We start from the raw sequence: 13,292 nt of genomic DNA, 5'->3' as shown, positions 1-13,292 counted from the left end.
CGTTAAAGATCTCTACGATGAAAATTACAAAACCTTAAAGAAAGAAATAGAAGAGGATACCAAGAAATGGAAAAATCTTCCATGCTCATTGATTGGAAGAATCAATATCATCAAAATGTCCATTCTCCCAAAAGCAATTTATAAATTCAATGCAATACCAATCAAGATACCGAAGACCTTCTTCTCAGATCTGGAAAAATTGGTGCTGAAATTCATATGGAGGCACAAGAGACCTCGAATAGCTAAAGCAATCTTGTACAACAAAAACAAAGCCGGAGGCATCACAATACCAGGTTTCAGGACATACTACAGGGCAGTTGTAATCAAAACAGCATGGTACTGGTACAGAAACAGATGGATAGACCAATGGAACAGAATAGAAACACCAGAAATCAACCCAAACATCTACAGCCAACTTATATTTGATCAAGGATCTAAAACCAATTCCTGGAGCAAGGACAGTCTATTCAATAAATGGTGCTGGGAAAACTGGATTTCCACATGCAGAAGCATGAAGCAAGACCCCTACATTACACCTTACACAAAAATCCATTCAACATGGATTAAAGACCTAAATCTATGACCTGACACCATCAAGTTACTAGAGAACATTGGAGAAACCCTTCAAGATATTGGCACAGGCAAAGAGTTTCTGGAAAAGACCCGGGAGGCACAGGCAGTCAAAGCCAAAATTAACTATTGGGATTGCATCAAAGTGAGAAGTTTCTGTACTGCAAAAGAAACAGTCAGGAGAGTGAAGAGACAACCGACAGAATGGGAAAAAATATTTGCAAACTATGCAACAGATAAAGGGTTAATAACCAGAATCTACAAAGAGATCAAGAAACTCCACAAAAACAAAACCAACAACCCACTTAAGAGATGGGCCAAGGACCTCAATAGACATTTTTCAAAAGAGGAAATCCAAATGGCCAACAGGCACATGAAAAAATGTTCAAGGTCACTAGCAATCAGGGAAATGCAAATCAATACCACAATGAGGTTTCACCTCACCCCAGTTAGAATGTCTCACATACAGAAATCTACCAACAACAGATGCTGGCGAGGATGCGGGGAAAAAGGGACACTAACCCACTGTTGGTGGGAATGCAAACTGGTCAAGCCACTATGGAAGTCAGTCTGGAGATTCCTCAGAAACCTGAAGATAACCCTACCGTTTGACCCAGCCATCCCACTCCTTGGAATTTACCCAAAGGAATTTAAATTGGCAAACAAAAAAGCGGTCTGCAGCCTAATGTTTATTGCAGCTCAATTCACAATAGCTAAGACCTGGAACTGACCTAAATGCCCTTCAACAGTAGACTGGATAAAGAAATTATGGGATATGTACTCTTTAGAATACTATACTGCAGTAAGAAACAACGAAATCCAGTCATTTGCAACAAAATGGAGGAATCTGGAACACATCATGCTGAGTGAAATAAGCCAGTCCCAAAGGGACAAATACCATATGTTCTCCCTGATTGGTGACAACTGACTGAACACCAAAAAGGAAACCTCCTGAAATGAAATGGACACTATGGGAAATGGTGACTTGATCAGCATAGCCCTGACTGTTAATGAACAACTTAATACATTTTCCCTCTTAGTAGTTTTTTTGTCTGTTCTACTTAATTCGACTGGTTTAATTCTGTAATTAATACACAGTTATTCTTAAGTGTTAAAAATTAACTGAAATGTGATCCCTGGTAAACATAAGAGTGGGAATAAGAGAGCGAAGACATGTACAATTTGGGACATGCTCAAGCTGACTTGCCCCAAATGGTAGAGTTAAAAACATACCAGGCGATTCCAATTCAATCCCATCAAGGTGGCATGTACCAATTCCATCTCACTAGTCCAAGTGATCAATTTCAGTTCACAATTGATCATAATGAAAGGACTAAGAGTCAAAGGGAGCACATAAACAAGTCTAGTACCTGCTAACACTGGGGTGCAAACTGTTGAAATCTTTACTTAATGTATACTAAACTGATCCTCTGTAAAAAAAAAAGAAAAGAAAAGAAAAGAAAAGAAAAGAAATTATCAACTCCCAACTTGACTCTCACTGGGATTAAACATGACAATAGGTCTGATCTGATTTCATCATCATTTAAAAAAAATCATCTATTATTTTTCACTTTATGTTTCTGTGTGAGAGCAAACTGTTGAAATCCTTACTTAATGTATACTAAGCTGATCTTCTGTATATTAAGATAATCGAAAATGAATCTTGATGTGAATGGAGGGGAGAGGGAGTGGGAAAGGGGAGGGTAGTGGGTGGGAGGGACGGTATGTGGGGGAAACCATTGTAATCCATAAATCATACTTTGGAAATTTATATTCATTAAATAAAAGTTAAAAAAATAAACAAACATGGAGATACAAAAAAAAAAAGAAACAAACATGTAACTGTTCTTCCTATCTGAGACTACAGTCAAATTATGCAGGTTTCCAAAGCCTGGTGTTTTCCTGGTGTAGTATGATGGAATCATTACAATATAAGATGGAGGTGTCTTCTAATTTGATGTAGGCTTATGGGGCAGCTTTAGGTTGTTTTCCTTATGGATGTACATGGGTGTTTGCCTGTGTTATGTTTCTTGTTCCTACTTATCCTGAAACCTTCAGTACACTATTGGTAATTGTAAGGCCTGCTCTGAGGTGTTTTGTGGGAAGTTAGAAGGTCAGCTACAGTTGTTTAGCTGACTGGGAGAGCAGTGCAACTTCCTACTTGGGACAAACTGTGGTAACCGTTAAAACCATCTAGGACAGTTTGAAGGACAACTGTATACTCATGGGGGAAACTGTGAGCATTAAGTTTGCAATGTCTTAAGATTCTGTGTCCCCACTCAATATTGTAAATGAGGAAAGAAAAGAATCAGAAAGATTGCTGGAAACTGAGATAGAGCAGAGGTAACCATCAACAGGAGCTAAATCCTAGCAATTATGGTGCATGTTCTTGACAAGTGATGGTTCAAAGATCATAAAAAATAAGAAAAGCTATATTTTAGCAGATATAAGATGCACAATAACCTATGATTCTTTCTAGTTTAATGACTACATGTGTTGACACGACTTTAGGTATATAAGTTTTTATCACTTGAACTAATGGTTCCATTAAACATAGAACCTGTTATGAATTCAATAAAATGCTAATAAACGTGTGCTAATTTCCAATCTGAAGTAATTTTTCCCATTTGTTCTCAAGCCTCACAGTGGGTAGCATGATCAAATTGCCTCAAATACACAAATATCAAACAAACTTGAATTCATTTCTTTGAAACTTGTATTTGATTGAAAGGAACAGACAGATACAGAGAAATATTCCATCCTCTGGTTCATTTCTCCAAATATTCACAACAAATGCTAAGTCAGATCAAAGTCACAGAGAAACTCAATCAGTGCATCTCACAAAAGGAGCAGGCATCCAATCGCTTGAATGATAATTCAATATTGCTGCATCCCAGAGTGTACAACAGCAGAAATCAGAAGCAGAATCAGGATGTAAACCCAGGCATTCATGTATGAGGTGAAGCAACACCAAGCGGTGACTTAACATGCATTCCAAATACCTACTCAATGGCGAGCAACTAGACATACAAACATGAGGCCATCCTATAATAGTAGACTGAGATGTTGCAGAAGATCAGGCAAGATTAGGCAAGGCTGGCATAGATCAGCAGCACTGTCCACCAGATCTCCAGTATCAAAATTCACATCTAAAATATGTTTTTTTAAATTTCATGGCACCAAAGTGCTGCCATTTCAAGCAATTAGGGTTGCCACCATTATCAAATAAAAGCTGCTGAATGTTTGTTCTAATTGGATACATATAGTGCATTGAAGGAAAGTGTTTTGAATACCTGTAGCGATCAAACACACATTAGCATTTTAGTCTGAAATATGGAATACACACTGAAATAATGTTAATAACTTGGAGAATTGATTTTCAAATTTGATTTTGTAAAAGCATATAATACCATATCCATGTCATGATTCACCTTTCCATTCTTAGCATCATGCTGCATATCTTGATCAGTACCTTTTTTTCTTACAAAAAGAGCTTTATTATATGTTTTTATTCTGCTCTCCAACAACTACATTTCATGATTTCACTTTTTCTCATCCTGGAAGAATATTTACCAACATCTATTTGCAAGAATTTAATTTTTTAAGTTTTAAATTTTATTTCAAAAAATAGTCATGACAAACAGCTAAAACAGTTTTACACCTCAAATCAAAATTTACTTTGACAAGGATTCCAAGGTGGCAGAATAGAGAAAGGGCAGACTACTCTAAGCAAGAAGAAAATAATAAAAAAGTGGAGAATGTGCCTTGTCAGGGGTAGTTGGAGGGAAAACTGCAGTGGAGATTCTGCAGAAGGAGGAGATATTGTGGATCTGTGTGTGGAAGGTGCAGATGTGCAGCAATGATCACAGACATAACACACAACCCCAGAAGCCGAGAGCTGGAGAAAGAATCAGCTTTGGAGAGTGAGGTTAGATCAGACTGCAGCACCCCATGCTACTGGTGATAAAGCCAGAGTGAGAGCCTAGAGGCCTACACTTTGTGTCTGGCCTGGAGCCCTGAGGGGAACAGGATGCACACCCACCCAGGAAAAAAAGGGGGCATTATTCTTTCTATTCATCTTTACTTCCTCCCCACAACAGTGCCTGGCAACCAGGTGAAAGAGGGTGGGTGTCATTTTGTACATAAGTACATATCAGCTACAGCAGCTCGTCTGTACTTGCCCAGCAACTGGCAAGGACAGATGTCATTTTGCCAGCTCCCAGCAATGGGTGCAGATACAGTGACATTCTGACATCAGTACTGGACGCAGAATCTCTTGCATGTGCCCAGCAACTGGTGGGCAGAAGTCATCATTTTGAAACAAGTAAGGCTGTGTCCAGCATGCATTGTGCATGTTTGGGATCCAGTATTTTACTGGAGGGAAAAATACATGTTCTCAATAGACTTTGAGTCTGTTGGGATGATTGACAGGGGGCTAGGTTCCCATGTACAAGTGCAAGGTGCCCCTAGCCTCTCAGCACATCACTGGCTCTGAAGCTCAAATTGCCTAGGCAGAATATTCACATGCAGTTGGCTCTGGGAACATCTCTACCTCTCCATGAATAGGACAAGGCTAGTGGGGCAGAGTGGATCCTCTGCACAACATGACTGTGCCTGCCCCATGGGCTGACACTGTGTGAACTCTGTGACTGAGTGGGTGCAAGGTGTTTCTGGGTTTCTGGGCAATCATTGTTTACAGATCCACACATTCTGAGCTCCCTGATTGGGGTGGGATATCCCAGAGGATCCGTGCTCATCCTGAGGACTGCACAGATCCTTTGTGCAGCTCATGAATCAGCATGGTGGAAGGATGCATCCACTGAGGCCTAATACTCAGGCACTGATCACCTTAGAAGAGGGGGAGGTGTGTGATGATGCCAGCATAGGTGATCATCCACTCCCCATTGCTGACAATAAGGAAAACATACCACATCCAACATGGGTGTCACCCTGAATACTCACCCCACTCTGGAGCACAGACTAGAGCCCTCAGGCCACAGCCAGCTCAAGCATCTGGGTATTCACTAATATAGCAGAAGCCACACAGGCATAGCAGAAAAATAAAAGCCATCAGAGGAAAGATCCAACAAGTGTCTCCACAAATGCCTAAAAATAAACTCAGAAATTCAAGAAACAAGAATAAGGAAGACAACACGAGTTCCCCAAAGGAATACAAAAACATTCCAATATTAGACTTTGAAGATGAAGAGATTTATGAAGTGCCTGAAATGGAACTCAAAAAATTAATTAAAGGATTATTCAGAAGCAATAAGAAAAAAAGTTCAAAAATTAAAGAAATCCATGAATGACATGAATGAAGACTTCTCCCTCAAATTGAGATTTTGAGAGAACCAGAAGGAATTCCAGGCTCCTAGCTTTGTCCTGGTCCATTCCCGGCTGTTGCAGGCATTTTGAAAGTGAACCAATACTTGGGAGCACTCTCTTTTCTCTTTCGTTTGTCTCCCAATTCCCTTGCTGGCTTCCTTTCTTCCTTCCTCTCTCCTGCTCTAACAAATTAATAAAAATATTTTTAAAAATTAATAAAGGCAAACCATGTTAGGGCTAAATAGGCCAGGATATTATCAGGGTTGAGGATGTTGCCCCAATACCAGGTGGAGATTAAACACCCTTGTCAATAAGGCCTTGCTCTGCCATGCATGCAAAGCTCTATAGATGTGTATAGTATTTTCATACTTACATAAAAGACAGACACATTTAACTTAAAAGCATATATAGCAGGTTGTACTTGTACCTTTAAAGGTAAAAAAAATCACAAATTCTATTTAATTCTCTCCACAACCTAATGGGTTGCTGTGCATCACTTAGGGGTACCTGCATGTACTTTTTGTTAATATTTTATTTTTTGAAAGGCAGAGTCACAAAGGGAGATACAGGGAGAAAGAGTTTCCATCAGTTGGTTCACTCCCCAAATGGCAGCAACAGCCTCATCTGGGGTAATCCAAAACCAGAGGTCAGGATCTTATTTTGGGTCTCCCACATGAGTGCAGGGGCATAAGCACTTGGGCCTTCTTCTACTGCTTTCCCAGGCCATAACAGAGATTTGCATAGGAAGAGGAGCAAGACAGAAGCTGGTGCCCATATGGGATGGCAGCACCATAGGCAGAGGCAAAGACTACCCCCCTCTGCTCTGGCTCCCCCACGCATGTACTTTTGAGATTTTGTATTTTCTAACTTCACTGAACTCATTTATTGCTTCACTACATTTTTGGATTATGCCATCAAAATTTTGTATGGATCTTTTTATTTTTAGAGATATCTTAAGTTCCTATTAAAATTAAGAGGAAGGCATAGAGATTTTCCAAGAATCATTCTAAAACAGGAATCTCTGCATGTCCCAACAAAACATGTCCCATGGGAGAATATTAAAGACTAAAACTGAAGACACAAACAACAGGTTCACCTCACTGATAATGGTCTCCAAACTCTGGGCCTCTCCTGTCTCATAGGACTCTGTACAGCTTTCTACACAATAAACTCACTTTGGCTTTGCACTCTTGAACTTAGCTCTTTATTTCTATACTGAGATATAAAATCATCATGCAAAAAATCAATACCTTTGTATTCACAGAAAATGCCATGGCTAAGTAAGGACTTGTAAGGTCAGTACCATTCACAATAGCAACAAAATATTTAAGTACCTTGGAATAAATTTAACCAAGGATGTCAAAAATCTTTGCAATGAAAATTACAACATATTAAAGCAAGAAATCAAAGAATACACAAAAAATCTTCTATTTTCATGGATAGGAATAATTAATTTAATCAAAGTACTCATACTATGCATATCAATTTACATATTCAAAATGATGCAAATAATAAGAAACAATGCTAAAATTATTAGAGAAGACAAGAGACCCTGAATAGCTACAGCAATTTTACACAAGAAAATCAAAGCTAGTTCCAGCACAATACCAGATTTGAAAACATCCTACAGGGCAGTTACAATCAAACCACCTGGTATGGGCACAAAACTACACATGAAGATGAAGGGAACAGAATAGAAACCCAATAAATAAATCCACACTTCTAAAACCAACTAATATTTGACAAAGGAGCTAACATTAATCCTTGGAGAAAGGACAGTCTCTTCAACAAAGGGTTGTAAGATTATTGTATCTCCAAATGCAGAAGTATGAAACAAAATGGCTATATAACAACTTATACAAAAATCAGCTCGAGCCGGCGCCGTGGCTCAATAGGCTAATCCTCCACCTTGTGGCGCCGGCACACCGGGTTCTAGTCCCGGTTGGGGCGCCAGATTCTGTCCTGGTTGCCCCTCTTCCAGGCCAGCTCTCTGCTATGGCCAGGGAGTGCAGTGGAGGATGGCCCAGGTGCTTGGGCCCTGCACCCCATGGGAGACCAGGAAAAGCACCTGGATCCTGGCTCCTGCCATCGGATCAGCGCGGTGCGCCGGCTGCAGCGGTGGCCATTGGAGGGTGAACCAACGGCAAAGGAAGACCTTTCTCTCTCTGTCTCTCTCTCTCACTGTCCACTCTGCCTGTCAAAAAAAAAAATCAGCTCAAAATAGATCATGGATCTAAATATACAAACTGATATAATCAGATTACTAGGGGAAAATGGGGAAACTGCAACACACTGGCATAGGCAAAGACTTCTTTGAAAAGACCCCAGAATCACAGGCAATAAAAGCAAAAAATAGAAACATGGGATTACCTCACGCTAAGAATCTTCTGCACCGCAAAGGGAATGCTCAGCAATGTGAAGAAGCAACTGAGAGAATGGAAGAAATTATTTGCAAACTATGCAACTTAAAAGGGATTAATATCCAGAATCTATAAAGAGCTCAAGGAACTCAACAACAAGAAAACAAACAACCCAGTTAAGAAATGAGTAAAGGACTTGATGAGGCATTTTTCAAATGATGAAATCTAAATAACCAATAGACACATGAAAAAATTCTCAAGATAACTATCCATCAAGTAAACGTAAACAACAAGCACAATGAGATTTCACCTCACCCCAATTAGAACAGCTTTCATAAGATATCAAAAAACAATAAATGTTGGTGAGGTTGTGAGGGAAAAGGTTCCCCAATCCATTGTTGCTTGAAATGTAAACTGGTCCAGCAACTGTGAAAGATAGCTCAGGAATCTGGAAATATGTCTACCATATGACCCAGCCATCCTACTTCTTAGAATATACTCAAACAAAGTGAAATCAGCATATGGAAGACTTATTGGTACCTCTATGTTTACTCCAGTTCAATTCACTGTAGCTAAGAAATGAAATCCAGGCAAATGTCCATCGACCAATAGTTAAAAAAATGTGGCATATGCACACTATGGAATACTATTCAGCTATAAAAACATTGAAAGTCTGCTGTTTGCAGCAAAATGGATAAAATTGGAAAACATTATACCTAGTGAAATAAACAAGTTCCAGTAAGAAAAATATTTTTCCTGATTTGTAATAACTAATAGAGTACCGAAATTTAATGTATGAGTGAAATTGACATTTTGTGATTTGATTATTGTTTACAACACAAGTCTCTGCTGTTGAAGAACAGTGTTTTTTGTTTTTTTTTCTCCTTATTATTACTTGTTGAATTGTTTTCTTAGTAGAGGGTTAAGTTTATGATTATAAAATAAACTGAAGTATATATCATTGTAAAAATTAAAAGAATAAGTAAGGAATGATGAGGAAAGGTAGTGTGGGTATGATGAGAATACAACTAAATCTACATATATATGAAATACATGAAATTTATTCACATTTAATAAATTTAAAAATTATTTTAAAAAAAACAATGTACAGCGGGTTTTTTAAAAAAATTGTTAAAACTGTCATTCCTTAAAATGCCACTTATCTACTAGCAGTGTTGGTTATTTTTTAAGCATTGACTTCCCCCAGATAACTTCCAGTTATGTAAGAGAAGAAGCCACTTGCACCCTTTCTTATCTTGCAGCATCCCTCACTCCATTCCAACACCAATGGTGGTAGTTCAGTATATACGTTCAATAATACGTTCCACATAAGGTGAATTAAATGTGTTCTTAAAGCTTATTGAGAACTAAGTGCATGCTAGCCTCTTTTCAAGCACTTTAGAAAGATTAACTTCTTTATTTCTCACATAAATCTGAAGAATCACAGCTTTTGTTACTCCCATTTTCCACAGAATAAAACTGGGATTCATTAAATAATCTGGCTAAGGAATAAGAAACTGACAGAGACAGAATGAAATACCAGCTGGTTGAGTACATGTTCCATTTTACCACCCAACATTGGCTCTGAATGGGCCTATTTACTGAGCTCTGTAACTGTGTGGCCAAGTTCTTACAACCTGACTTCTGATTTGCAAGAATTAAAAGTCCTTGTTTCAATTGAATTTTCTGTAATTCACTCTTTCCCTCAAATATAGAGGACAATCAAGCCATCTGCAGGTGAGAGAAATGTGCAGCTCTGGAAATACAGAGATTCAGTTCCTTGGCACCACATTCTCATGGGCATCAGTGAGGCTGGCAGGAAAGCTGCTCAACCTCAGGGTGGCAAACCATGCGCTGCCAAAAATGCATTTCAGTTCTGCTTCTCATTGTTCAATCTCTTCTGTTCTCCCTCATCTCTCCCCCAACTCTGACCAATATGAATAAGGAATTGTCATTTCTCTTAAGCAGCGATATTCCACTGATACATGTGAGACCTTCACAGGGATTTAAATCTGAGAATGTATATCATCTTGGAAATCTGGAATGTCCATAATAGGAAATCTAAAATGCATCTGGAAAGGAGGCAGTGTGACTGTCCTCAGCAGCTGCTCTCAACCCTGACTACATATTGGAATCACACAGGACAGATTTTAAAAATACTATGCCTAGTTTCCCACCTCCAGGGACTATGATTATATTGGTCCCAGGTTTACCCTGGAGATCAATGTGTTTTAAAAGCTGCCTAGATGATTCTAATAGTCAACAAAGCTGAGAATGTTTGGTCTTGGGTATGATTGTTGTAGTGAACCTTCATTCACAGATGCCTTTATTCAAAGGTGAACACAATCGATGTTATGACTCACCAAGTTCAATTTGTATGCATCTCTGCAATCTGGGATGCTTCACACATGCTTTGTTCTAACCCTGGTGTGCCTAGAGGATCTTGTCATTCATTTCTGGAAATATTTTTTTAAGATTTATTTATATATTTGAAAGGCAGAGTTACAGGGAGGCAGAGGCAGAGAGAGAAAAAGGTCTTCCATCTACTGGTTCACTCTCCAGATGGCTGCAACAGCAAGAGCTGCCCTTATCTGAATTCAGGAGCTTCTTCTAGGTCTCTCACATGGGTGCAGGGGCCCAAGGACTTGGGCCGTCTTCTACTGCTTTCCCAGGCCATAGCAAAGAGCTAGATATGAAAGGGAGCACCTGGGACTTGAACTGTGGCCCATATGGGATGCCAGCACTGCAATTGGTGGCTTTACCCACTATGCCATAGCATCATCCCCAGGATATACCTTTTAATTTTAACAAAATTAATAAACTATGAATAAAAGTAATTGAGGAAACACAGGGGAAAGTAACAATAGTGTCCATTTTCATGTATTAAAACAATTGTTTACAGAGAGAAGAGCCTTGTCAAGATCAGAAAAAAATATTGTAAAACTCTTAGGGGTAAGGCCAGTGCCGCAGCTCACTAGGCTAATCCTCCACCTGTGGTACCGGTACCCAGAGTTCTAATCCTGGTTGGGGCACCGGATTCTGTCCCGGTTGCTCCTCTTCCAGTCCATTTTCTGCTGTAGCCCGGGAAGGCAGGGGAGGATGGCCCAAGTCCTGGGGTCCTGCACCCGTAAGGAAGACCAGGAGGAAGCACCTGGCTCCTGGCTTTGGAACTGTGTATCCCTGGCCATAGTGGCCATTTGGGGGTTGAACCAATGGAAGGAAGACCTTTCTCTCTGTCTCTCTCACCACCTAACACTGCATGTCAAAAAAAAAAAAAAAAAACTCAGGGTAAAAACTTGACTAGAGATAAAAATCCACTATACTTTGAAAATCAAATTCCCAAACACAAATATAAATTCCTAAAACCCAATATAAGAAGTATAAAATAGGAAAACTCCAAATTAAAACAAGCAAGTTGAATCTCAATTTGAAGGCCACCAACCAATAAAACAGAGAAGCAAAACTTCAGTTATAGAAACACAAAATATTTCAAACATTTAAGAAATAAAACACCTATATTTCTCAGATGTACCAAAGTATAAATAAGCAAAGCATATTTTCAGATTTCTTTTAGAAAGCCAGCATTACATTTATAATGATGCCAGGTTGACTAGAACTTTCAATATAAATTAAGTATAAACCTCTCTTTCATATACAGATGTATAAATCCTTAGTATTTTTATAATAAATGAAAGCACATATGAAAATATAATGAATAACAAGTCACATATAATAAAAAATACAAGAGGTGGTTAACATTTCTTAACAAGTCAAGTAAATTTTCCAGGTAGGTGAAAAATTCAAGGAGAAAATCACATGACAATTTAATGTTCAAAAACATTTAGAAATCAGCATGTAATTTTTAAAAACTGCTTGCAATATAGTAAAAAAGAGCAATGGCTTTCTTTTTCAGATCAAAATTTTTTAAAAGGATCCTACAATGAAAACCATAATTAATACAGAATCATTGACAGCTTTTACCCTGGAAGTAAACCTAGACCAGGAAGTCTCCACTAGTGCCAACTTCTTATTGGAGGAGTAGTTGGGGGCGAGGGGGAGAGCGAAAAGAAATAAAATAAGATGTAAAGATCAATTTTCTAACAATAAATTGCCAATATATTGGAGATATTTATTTAGGGAGAATCCATAAAATCTAAAAACAAATAAACTGATAAATGAATTTAATGTTGTGGGAAAGATCAATGTTTTAAAAATCCATTAGATTACCAAGTGCCAGCAAGAAATAACTAGAAAATATAAAAGATCAATAGGCAGAGTAGAAAACAGAAGAAAATAAAAAAAATTAAATTATGTTATATCTAAGTGTTATTCAAATCAATATTAAAAAGTAATAGAAACGACCCAACAGAATGAGCAGAAATACAAGGAAAACGAAAGCGCCGAAAGCGGATAAACAGAACTGTAACTCACTGCAACAGGTTACCGCCAGCTCCAGGCAGCATCCGCAGGGAGAAGGACGGGGACCCAGGGCGAGGCCAGTGGGTAGCAGGAGCTCAGAGGTGAGAGCCCTCCAGCCGCGGGGAGGCAGAGCCCAGGGGCGGCCATTTCAGACCTGAACCCAGGTCTGTCTCTCGCTGTTCCCATCCAGGACAACTTGAAGTTAGGGGTCCTTGCTATGGGGGACGCTGATTGGCTCTGTGCTTTGTGACGTTCCGTGCACTCAAGGCTGGCAAACTGTCCAATCAGGCAAGGTGACGTCCACAGTGCATCAGCACGCGGGGCCTGGACGTCACAATCTCCTCAGAGTTTTGCCTGCAGAGTGAACTCCTGGGAGACAGCTCCGCCGCCAGGAGGCTCCCAAGCGAAGTCGACCTCTGCAGCTCTCCATCTTCACTCACCAGGGACGCTGGGCACCTCGGAAGCTGACAACTGCGACATGGTGAGTGTGTGGACCTGGTTGTACTGAGAGGGGAAAACGGAGCCGAAGGCCAGGAGGACACAGGCCTCCGGCATCTGTGGGCTCCATATTGGCGCTGGCATAGGGCTTCCCCTCGGTCCCCTCAGACCCGTGGGTTG

The 13,292-nt window shown here is 39.5% G+C and overlaps 2 long non-coding RNA genes across 4 annotated transcripts in view; one reads left to right on the top strand and one right to left on the bottom strand.

Annotated features, from left to right (window-relative positions):
• The window catches only part of LOC138846855 (uncharacterized), a 62,252-nt gene extending 49,390 nt beyond the window's left edge, over positions 1 to 12,862 (bottom strand). For 2 of the 3 annotated variants that reach the window (XR_011384357.1, XR_011384355.1), the window contains exon 1: positions 12,687 to 12,862. This is a non-coding gene — a long non-coding RNA (uncharacterized lncRNA). Of the gene's footprint in view, positions 1 to 5,532; positions 7,309 to 12,686 lie in introns of those variants that run through there. The other variant, XR_011384356.1, reaches the window with a different exon arrangement.
• A 165-nt stretch (positions 12,863 to 13,027) lies between these two features.
• LOC127489155 (uncharacterized) overlaps positions 13,028 to 13,292 on the top strand; it is a 477,275-nt gene continuing 477,010 nt past the window's right edge. The window contains exon 1 of the long non-coding RNA XR_011384360.1: positions 13,028 to 13,155. This is a non-coding gene — a long non-coding RNA (uncharacterized lncRNA). The remainder of the gene's footprint in view (positions 13,156 to 13,292) is intronic.

The sequence above is a fragment of the Oryctolagus cuniculus genome, chromosome 19, assembly GCF_964237555.1.
Source record: "Oryctolagus cuniculus chromosome 19, mOryCun1.1, whole genome shotgun sequence".
NCBI lineage: Eukaryota > Metazoa > Chordata > Mammalia > Lagomorpha > Leporidae > Oryctolagus > Oryctolagus cuniculus.
The sequence above is the reverse complement of the archived record's forward strand: the minus strand, read 5'-3'. Positions and strand labels throughout refer to the sequence as shown.